Consider the following 10,619-nt stretch of genomic DNA (forward strand, 5'->3'; position numbering starts at 1 on the left):
TCCCAGAGTTTACCAAATGTTTTCCAGGAGCAGGTTTATAGTTTGAGGTCTTAGATTTAGATGTTTGATCCATCTTGACTTCATTTTTGTCAACGGTGAGAGGTAGGGGTTCGGATTCATCTTTGTACAGGTGGAAATCCAATTTTTCCAGCACCATTTTCTGAAGAGGTTTTCCTCTTCAGAGGAAAAGGGTACCCCTTGTCAAAAATCAGTTGACTGTATGTTTGGGAATTTATTTCTGGGGACTCCATTCTGTTCCATTGGTCCTCCTGTCTGTTCCTGTGCCAGTACCATGCTGTTTTGATTACCACAGCTTTGTAGTATATTTTTGGGTCAGGGAGTGAAATGCCACCCACTCCACTCTTCTTGTGTAGAATTGTTTTGGCAATATGGGGTCTTTGGTGATTCCAGACAAATTTTATGATTGTCTTTTCTAGATCTGTGAAAAATATGTCTGATACTTTGATTGGCATATGTGGATCAGTTTGGGTAGAATTGCCATTTTGGTTATATTAGTTCTTCCAATCCAGGAACATGGGATGTCCTTCCACTTTTTTGTATCATTTTCAATTTCTTTTTTAGCTTCTCATAGTTTTCCTTGTGGAGGTCTTTAACTTCTTTGGTTAGATTTATTCCTAAATATCTTATACTTTTGGTGGCTATGGTAAATTGAATAACTTTTGTCAGTTCTATCTTAGTCTGCCTGTTATTCGTATATAGAAATGCTATCGATTTCTGTATATTGATTTTATATCCTGCAAATTTCTTTTTTGGGAGGTGATTTATTACTCTCAATCTCATTGCTTGTTAAGTGTCTATTCAGGCTTTTTACTTCTTCCTGATTGAATCTTGGTAGATTACATTTGCCCAGGAATTTGTCCATCTTATCCGTGTTCTCTTGTTTTCTCTAATGATGTTTTGTATTTCTATCATGTATTTTTAAATATTGCCTATTTTATTGTGAATTTGATTAATCTAATCCTTTCTTCTTAATCAGTCTAGCAGCTATTGTGTCATTCTTGTTCACCTTTTCAAAGAAACAGATTTTGCTTTCATTTATTTTCTGTACAGTTCATTTATTTTCTGTTTTATTTGTTTCTGCTTGAATATTTATTATTTATTTTCTTCCAGCATTTTTGGTAAACTTTTAAATTTAAAAAAAATTTATTAGAGAGATTTTTTTGCTATAGGATGCACGCACTTACCAGAGAGACAGAAAGCAAGACAGAAATCTCCTGCAATCCCCTCTCCTTCAAATTTCTCTTAGGATTTTGGACATGCACATGTATGTGCTCAGTACAAGTTTTGAGTCACTGTGTCTGGGACTGGAACCACGGTCGATTATGTGGGATTCTAGAGATGTAATTATTACACCATCTGCTGGTTCCACTTTTTGGATTTTGTTTTTGTTTTTGTTTTTGCAATTTCCTGAGGCATGGTGTTATGTTCTCTGTTTGCCACTTTTCTATCTTTTTCTTAAATGCACTAATTGCTATGAAGTTCCCTCTTATGACTGCTTTTGTGGTGTCCCATTGATAATTGAAACTCATGTACTCATTATTTATTTTTATAAATTTTTTATGTCTGTCTTAATTTCAGTAGTTGAGAAGTCCTTCAGAAGTAGATTGTTTAGTTTCCATGTGTTTATGCATTTTAGAGGATTTACCCTGAAATAAATAGCAAGTTTAATTCTGTCATGGTCAGAGAAGATGCTGGATATAGTTTCTATGTCTTTAAATCTGTAAAGATTTGATATGTGCCTTATCATATGATAAATCTTTGAAAAGGATACAGGCAGAAGTTTGAAAAATATATATTTCTGGGTTTTAGGGTGGAACATTCTATAGAAAGTTCTATAGTCTGTCAAGACCATTTGATTTATGATATCGTTTAGTTCTGGTATATCCTTGCTTATTCTTTGTCTAGAGGATCTGTCTAAAGGAGATAATGGGGTGTTGAGATCCCAAACCATTATGGTATTGCAACCTGGCAATCTTTCAGATCTAGCAATCTTTCCTTCATGCATTTGGGTGCTTCTGAGTTGGGTGCTTAGATATTTATAGGTGTTATGTCTTCTTGATGAATTAGCCCTTTTACTACTATATAATGTCCTTTTTTTTGTCTTTTATTACAGTTTTTGTCTTAGAGCCTATTTTGTCTGAAATCAGTATCATGACTCCAGCCCCTTTTTTGATTTCTGTTTGCATGGAATACCTTTCTCCAACCCTTCTCTTTTAGTTTAGGCAACAGATAGAGGGTTTCTGTTATTTTATCAATTTAGTCAGTCATTGTCTCTTGATTGGAGAATTTAATCCACTAATAGTCAGTCTTTGTCTCTTGATTGGAGAATTTAATCCACTAACATTCAATGTTATTATCAATATTTCTGGACTTGTTCCTGTCATTGAGTTAGCTATTTTCTTGGCCGATTTTTTGTTCCCTTATTTCTGTCTGGCTTTATTATAGCACTCCCTTCAGATCTTCTTGAAGAGCTCATCTGGAAATGGTAAATTCTTTCAAGTTTTATTTATCTGAGAATGTTTTTTTATCTTTTCTTCCCATATGAAGGATAACCTTGCTGGGAATAGTAATATTGGTTGAAATTGTTTTTATTAAATACTTTGAATATATTTCCCCATTCTTTCCTTGCCTGCATTGTTTCTGACAAGAGATTTGATTTTAACCTGATGGGATAATCTTTGTAAGTAACTTGACATTTCTCTCCTGCCAATTTTAGTATCTTGTCTTTGTGTTTTGGTCAATTTGGCTATGATGTGTCTTGGATTGATTGGATGTGTCTTGGATTGGGTTGATTTTATTTGGGGTCCTTTGTAATTCTTGAGTCTGGATTTTGGAATGCCTCTCAAGGTTTGAAAAATTTTCTTCAAGACTTCATGGAATAGTTTATCAATGCCCTTATTATTTTTCTCACCTTCTGGGATACCAATTATCCTGATGTTTCAGTCTTAATGGTATCTAGTATTTCTCATGTATTTTCCTCATTCTTCTTGGTTATTTTCTCAGTCTTTTGATAATTTTATCTAGGTCAGAAGTTTTGTCTTATACATTCTGTATGATCTAATCTAAGTTTAATACTTTTTTAAAATTTGTATTTATTTATTTATTTATTTATTTTTGTTTGGAGAGGTGTTTTGCTCTAGGGCATGTGTGCTCGTCAGAAAGACAGACAGAGACAGAAAGACAGAAAGTGAGTCATCACCCCCAGGGAGGGATGGCCACATCACAATCCCTTCTCCTCTATTTTCCTCTCGGGATCTTGGGCATGCACGCACACGCGCCCAGCTTGAGTTTAAGCCACCGGGTCCGGGACTCAAACCGTGGTCAACTACATGGGAGTCCAGCGACATAACCATTATGCTAACTGCTGGTCCCCATGATCTTAATACTTTTGAGGGAGGTTTTGCTTTCCTGTATTACAGCCTTCATCTCTAACAATTCTGGTTGATTATTTTTTAAGATATTTATTTCTTCTTTCAAATTGTCAAAGGACTTCCTCATCTCCTGAAGGTCATTGTCTCTTCTCTTGCATCTTCTGGAGTTCGTTGCCTCTTTTTCTCTTGCTTCACATTTTGTTTTGCCACTATAAATAATCTTAATTTTTTATCTGACATTTCCATGAGTTGCATAGTGTTTTCTGTGAATGATGAGGAACTGATCTTTTCCCTTGAGGGAGAGATATTATCTTGGTTTCTCATACTTCTCGTACCTCCGTGAGGGTTTCTAGTCATTAGGTGAATTATATGTTTCTTCATAAATTCTTCAAGTTAATCTGAATGTTCAAAGGCAAGCTGTAGGAGGTGATTGGCACTCTCTCTGCTGCTCTTCCTCTCTGATGTTCACCCAGCAAACTGCACTGCTGTCTCAGGACTTGGATATTTCAAAATCCTCCAAGTTTCTAGAGAATAAGTACACCTGGGCCTAAACTGCTGAGCTTCAATTGAGGAAGAAAGAAGGGGTCATGCAAAGCACTCTGGTCATTTCAGGAAGTACTTAAATATGATAATTCAGAGCCATGTGGCAGGGGATGAATCACAGTCTCTCTGCAGCTCATTGTAGCTAGGCTGATCACTGGGGCAGATGTCCTGATGGCATGGGGACTAGAGCCTGATGGGCTTGTCCAGGTCTTAACAAATACAGCTGAGGGTTCCAAGGCATGTCAGGGAGAGGGTAAGCCATGCTCTGCTCTACACCTCCCAGCTGCAAACAGTTCATCGTGCATCAAGGCTGTCTGGGGTAGATGTCTCCATGCCACTGGGGTTGATGGCATGGGGGCTTGGGCAAGACAAGCTTCTCCAAGTCTCAGTGAACACACTTGAGAGTTCCAAGGCATGTGGGAGAGGATTTTTTTTTTAAGGCTGAGTATTATTCCATAGTGTATATGTGCCACACTTCTCCAATGCATTCATCTGCTCATAGACATTTGGGTCAATTCCATGTATTAGCAGTTTTGACTAATATACATCCATGAATAACATGCTATTCATGGATGTGTAAGAATTTTTCTGACAGAGTGTATTCCTATCCTTTGGGTATATACCTAGGAATGGAATCATTGGCTCATGTGGCAGTTCTATTTGTAGGTCTTTGAGGAACCTCCATATTATTCTCCACAGTGGCTGTACTAATTTACATTCTGAACAGCAGTGTAGGAGAGTTCCCTTTGTACCACAGTCATGCCAACACTTACCATTATTATTATTTTTTTTTAGAAATAAAGCCAACAACTTTATTTTTACATATAAAATTAACCACATTTGAAATAAATACAATCAGTGACTTAAAAAGTGGTGAACTTGAGTAAAACTGTTAGAATTTAGAAGATTTTTTTAAACAAGAAACAACAATAAATAATCTCTACAATTTAAGATTTTTATACCATTCATATGAATAATACTTTATATGTTATTATGATAAAACATTTAACTTTTCAAAAAAAAAGTGGGGAACAAACTAAACTCTTTAATTTTAGGCATTCTGATTGGAGTTACATAGTATCTCATTGTGGTTTTCATTTTTTGTATCTACCTTATGATAAGTGATGTTAAGCCTCTTTTTATATGCTTTTTTTAAACGTTTATATGTGTTCCTTAGAGGTGTCTGTTCAGCTCATTCACCCATTTCTTTTTAAACTGCGTTGATTTTTTTTTTTCTTTAAGAAAGTTGTTAGTTCCTTGTATATTCTGTTTATCATTCCCCTGAGGCATAGTTTGAAAATATATTCTACCATTCCAAGGGTTGTCAATTCACATTAATTATTATTTCTTTTGCTGTGCAGAAGCTTTTTAACCTGATGTAATCCCACTTGTCTATTTTTGGGATTATTGTCTGTGCTGTGGGGGTCTTATTTATTATTTATTTTCTTACCATGATGTCTCTAAGTGTTTCCCCTGTGTTTTTTGCAAATAGTTTTATAATTTGAAGTCTTAGATTTAGATATTTTATCAGTTTTGAGTTGATATTTGTTAATGGTGAGAGATGGGTACAGTTTTATCTTTCTGCAGGTGGAGACCTAGTTTTTCCAGCTATACAGTTTTTCCCCCCACTACATTGACTGGTACCCTTTGTCAAAAAGGGCTATGTGTTTTGTGGTTTATTTCTGAGATCTCTATTATGTTCTATTGTTCTACCTGCCTAGTTTTGTGCCAATACCATGCTGTTTTGATTATCACAGCTTTGTAATATAATTTCGGGTCAGGAAGTGAGATACTTCCTATTCCACTCTTCTTGTGCAATATTGCTTTGGCAATAAGTGGTCTTTTATGATTACAGACAAATTCTGTGAGTGTTTTTTTCTAAATCTGTAATGAGTACCTTTTGTAATTCGATCGAAGTTGAGTTAAATTTATAGATTAATATAGGTAGGATTGTCATTGTGATTATATTAATTCTTCCAATTCAGGAACATGAGAAGTCTTTACACATTGTTGTGCCATTTTCAATTTAGTTTTTTTAGTTTTTTACTAGATGTTTGACTTTTTGGACTAAGTTTATTCCTAGGTATCTTATTTCTTCTGTGGCTATTGCAAATGGAATTGTTTTTCTTTAATTCTTCAGTCTGTTCACTGTTGGTGTATAGAAATGCTATAGATTTTTGTATGTTGATTTTGTATCCTGCCACTTTGCTGTATCCATTTATCACTTCTAGGTGTTTTTTGGTGTGAATTCTTTGAATTTTCTATGTCTATAATCATGTCATTTGGAAACAGAAAAATAATTTCACTTCTTTCCCTACTTTCCCTATTTGAATGCCTTTTAATTTAGGCTTTTGTCTGATTGCATTGACTAGGACTTTCAGTACCATATTGAAATAGAATGAAGGAAGTGGGCAGCCTTGTCTTGGTCCATTTTTTAGTGGGAAAGATTTCAGCTTTTCCCCACTCAGTATGATGTGAGCAATTGTTTTTTCATACAGGTTTTATTGTGCTGCAAAATGTTCTTTTTATGCTAATTTTTCTGAGATTCTCAATCATGAAGGAATGTTGTATTTTATACAATGCTTTTTCTGCATTGGTTGATATGGTCATTTAAAAAAATCTTTCTTCCTGTTATTAATATGGTCTATTACATTTACAGTTTTGCTTACATTGAGCTATCCTTGCATTCCTAGAATAAAGCCTCCTGGTCATGATGTATAGTCCTTTTAATGTGTTCTTGTATAGTCCTTTTAATGTGTTGTTGAATACAATTCTTGTTCAGAATCTTGCATCTATATTCTTCAGATATATTTGCCTGTTGTTTTATTTGTTTGTTTTTTGTTATGTCTTTCTCTGTTTTGGGGATGAAGGTGATAGAGGTTTTATAAAATGAATCTGGGAGGACTCTTTCCTTTTAGATCTTTAGAAATGGTTTGAGTGAAATGTGGGTTAGCTCTTCTTTAAAAGTTTTGCAGAATTCAGAAGTGAATCAATCAGGACCTGGGCTTTTCTTTATTGGGAGTTTATTTATATAACTGACTCATTTCATTTCTTGTAATTGGTTTAATCAGGCTTTCTGTCTTACTGATTTAGTCTTAGTAGCTTATCTGTGTCCAGAAATTTGTGCATTTCATCCAGGTTTTCTTGTTTATTGGCCTAGAGTCCCTCATGATATTCTCTAATGACCCTTTGTAATTTCTGTTATATCTGTTGTAATGTTCCATTGCAAATTTGATTCCCCTGGTTTCTTTCTATCTTCTTCCTAAGTAGTTCTTAATGGTGTATTGATTTTGTTTGTATTCTCAAAGAACCAGCTTTCAGACTTTTTTATTTTCTGTATAGTTCATTTATTCTGTATATTATTTATTTCTGCTCAAATTTTTATTATTTCTTCTCTACTGATATTTTTGTTTTCTTTCATTTTGTTTTTTCAGTTCCCTGAGGTGTATTGTTAGGTTGTCTATTTGCCACTTTTCCATCCTTTTTAAATGTGCACTAATTGCTATGAACTTCCCTCTTATGACTGCTTTTGCTGTGTCCCATAGAATATGGAATCTATTGCACTTGTTATCATTGATTTCAATGAATCTTTGGATTTAAGTCTTACTTTTTTCAGTGATTGTGAAGTTCAGGAGTAGGTTGCTTAGTTTTCATATGTTTATATATTCTTGAGGAATTTTCCTGAAATTAAGTTCCAGTTTATATCTGTCATGGTCAGAGAAGATGCTGGATGTAGTTTATATGATTTTGAATTTGTAAAGACTTGCTTTAAAAATTTTGCTTTTTGCCCTATCATGGAAATTTTGAAAAGGTTCTATGCAGGGGCCAGACAAATGTATATGTTGTGGTTGTTACATGGAAAGTTCTATAGCTGTTTATCAAGTCCCTTTCATTTATAGTGTCATTTAGATTCTGTAAGTCTTTGTTTATTTTTTGTCTAGATGATCTGTACAAGAAGATAGTAGGGTGTTGAGATCTCCAATGATTAGTGTGTTGAAGTCTATCTCTACCTTTGGATCTAGCAGCATTTCTTTCATGTATCTGCGTGCTCCCAACTTGGGTGATAGGTATTTATAAGTGTTATATTTTCTTGTTGAATTAGCCCTTTTAGTATTATATAATGTCCTTCTTTATCTTTTCTTACAGTTTTTGTCTGAAAGCCTATTTTGTCTGATATCAACATTGTGCCTCTAGCCCTTTTTTTATTTCCATCTGCATTGAATATTTTTTTCAGCCTTTCACTTTTAGTCTATGCATGTCTTTATCTAAGAGGTGCATTACTTGTATGCAGCAAATGGAGTTTTTCTTTTTTATCAATTTAGCCAGTCTGTGACTTTTAATTGGGTAATTTAATTCACTAATGTTCAACATTATTATTGATATTTGTGAATTTGTCCCTGTCATCATGTTAGCCATTTTTTCTCCTCTTATGTCTGTCGCTCTTTAGTTTTTCTGATATAGTACTGCCTTCAGTACTTCTTTTTTTTGAGAGATTTTTCACTGTAGGGCGCGTGCGTTCGCCAGACAGACAGAGAGAGACATAGAGACAGAAAGCGAGAAATCACCCCCCAGGGGGGATGGTCACGCCGCAATCCCTTCTCCTCCATTCTCCTCTCGGGATCTTGGGCACGCACGCACACGCGCCCAGCGTGAGTTTTAAGCCACCGGGTCCAGGACACGAACCGCGGTCGACTACGTGGGAGTCCAGCGACATAGCCATTACGCTAACTGCTGGTTCCCTGCCTTCAGTACTTCTTGAAGAGCTGATCGTTATTGATGAATTCTTTCAGTTTTTATCTAGAAATGATTTTATTTGTTTCTCCCATTTGAAAGATAATCTTGCTGGGTATAGTATTCTTGGTTGAAATTCTTTTTCTTTCAGTATTTTGAATATGTCTTCCCAATTTTTTCTCGCCGGCATTGTTTCAGTTGATAGGTCTGATGTTAGACTAATAGGGTAACTTTTGTAAGTAACTTGATATTTCTTTCTTGCCACTTTTAGTATTTTGTCTGTGTCTGTAATTCTTATCATTCTGGCTATGATGTGTCATGGAGAGGATCTTCTTGTGTTGATTATATTTGGGGTCTATTTTGGGGGGTCTGGTTGACTGTATGCTTCTGTACGTTTGGGAGTTTTCTGCAAGTATTTCATGGAATAAATCTCCTATGCCCCTATCCAATTCTTTACCTTCTGGCATACCTATTATGCAGATATTTAGGCATTTCATAGTGACTAGTATTTCCCGTATGTTGTCTTCATTTTTAAAATTTATTTTTTCATGACTTTTGGCGGTTTTATCTGTCAAAGGCTTTGTCTTCCACTTCAGAGATTATGTCTTCTGCTTGGTTCAGTGTGCTATCAATACTTTCAACGGAGGTTTTGATGTCTCGCATTACTGTTTTCAACTTAGAAGTTCTGATTGATTCTTTTTTATGGCGTCTGTCTCATCCTTCAAATCATGGAAAGACTTCCTCAGTTCTGTCACCCTGAATGTTCTGTACTCTATTTCTGACATTCCTGTGTATTATTTTGTGCTGTCTATGGATGAAGAAAAATTGGTCTGTTCCATTGAAGAAGAGGTGTTTCCTTGTTTCCCCATATTTCTTTTGCCTTTGCAGTGGTTTCTAGTCATCTGATACATTATGAACGTCTTCCTGCTTTCTTGGTGTTGATTTCATAGTGTCAGGAGGAAAGACGAAGCCTACTTCTCAGACGTGTTCTTTGTAGATTTTGTCTTCTAGTCAGAAAAGTGTGTATATAGCCATGTTGAGGTATTGATTTGTTTCCCAGTTTCTTGGGAGCAGGTGTATTTGGGGCTGAGCTGGACGCTTTTAACTGTGGGAGGGAGAAGGAGTCATGTACCACACAGTTTAGAAAATTATGAAGTCTCAAAATATTCCTGGGAGGGCAGATGGCAGCTGGAGGTCTAAAGCAGTTGTCCTCCCTCAGTTGGTCTCACTGACTTGTGCTGCTTCCTGCTCCACAGTAGGCTCTGGGGGTAATGGCTGTGAAGGGAGGTGGGAGGAACTGGTCTGGGCTGTACCTGGAGCAGCTGGAAGACAGTGGGAGATCCCAAGGCAGTCCCCTCCCTCTGTTGGTCTCACTGACTGTCACTGCTCCTTGCTCTGTAGCACAGACTCTGAGGGTAATGGCAGTTAAGGGAGGTGGTCCTGTTTCTCTTTTTATAAGTACTAAGGGTGCAGTTTTTTGTTTGTTTGTTTGTTTTGTTTTTTTGAGGGTACATTGAAGTCATCCTGAAGGTCACAACTATTTTGTCTCTAAGGAAGAGACAGTTTTAGTATTAGAAAGCCAAGGATTCAGAAGTCTTAAGTTCTACTCTTGTGTTGTATGGTAGAATACTGGTCTGGTAAAGTTTCAGTTGCCTGCCTATTATATGTGACTAATAACTGGCTCCTCCAGGGTCAGTGTTGTTATGGCAGATGTTTGAAACATTTTCAATACCAGGCCTAGCCAAATTTTTATCATATCTCAAGCCCTTCTGGAGGGAGAGGAGTGATGGATGTGTTGGGGAAACAGTGTCGTCAAAAGCTTTTCAAGGTGCTTTATGCATCTGCTGAGCACTCTAGGCTGTCTTACTCAATCTAGTTTCACCTCCCCAGTAACTAATTCATTCCATTTTGATATAAATACTGTAGAGAATTGGCTTCTAGAACAATTACAAT

The sequence above is a fragment of the Tupaia chinensis genome, unplaced genomic scaffold, assembly GCF_000334495.1.
Source record: "Tupaia chinensis unplaced genomic scaffold, TupChi_1.0 Scaffold143582_1, whole genome shotgun sequence".
Lineage (NCBI taxonomy): Eukaryota > Metazoa > Chordata > Mammalia > Scandentia > Tupaiidae > Tupaia > Tupaia belangeri.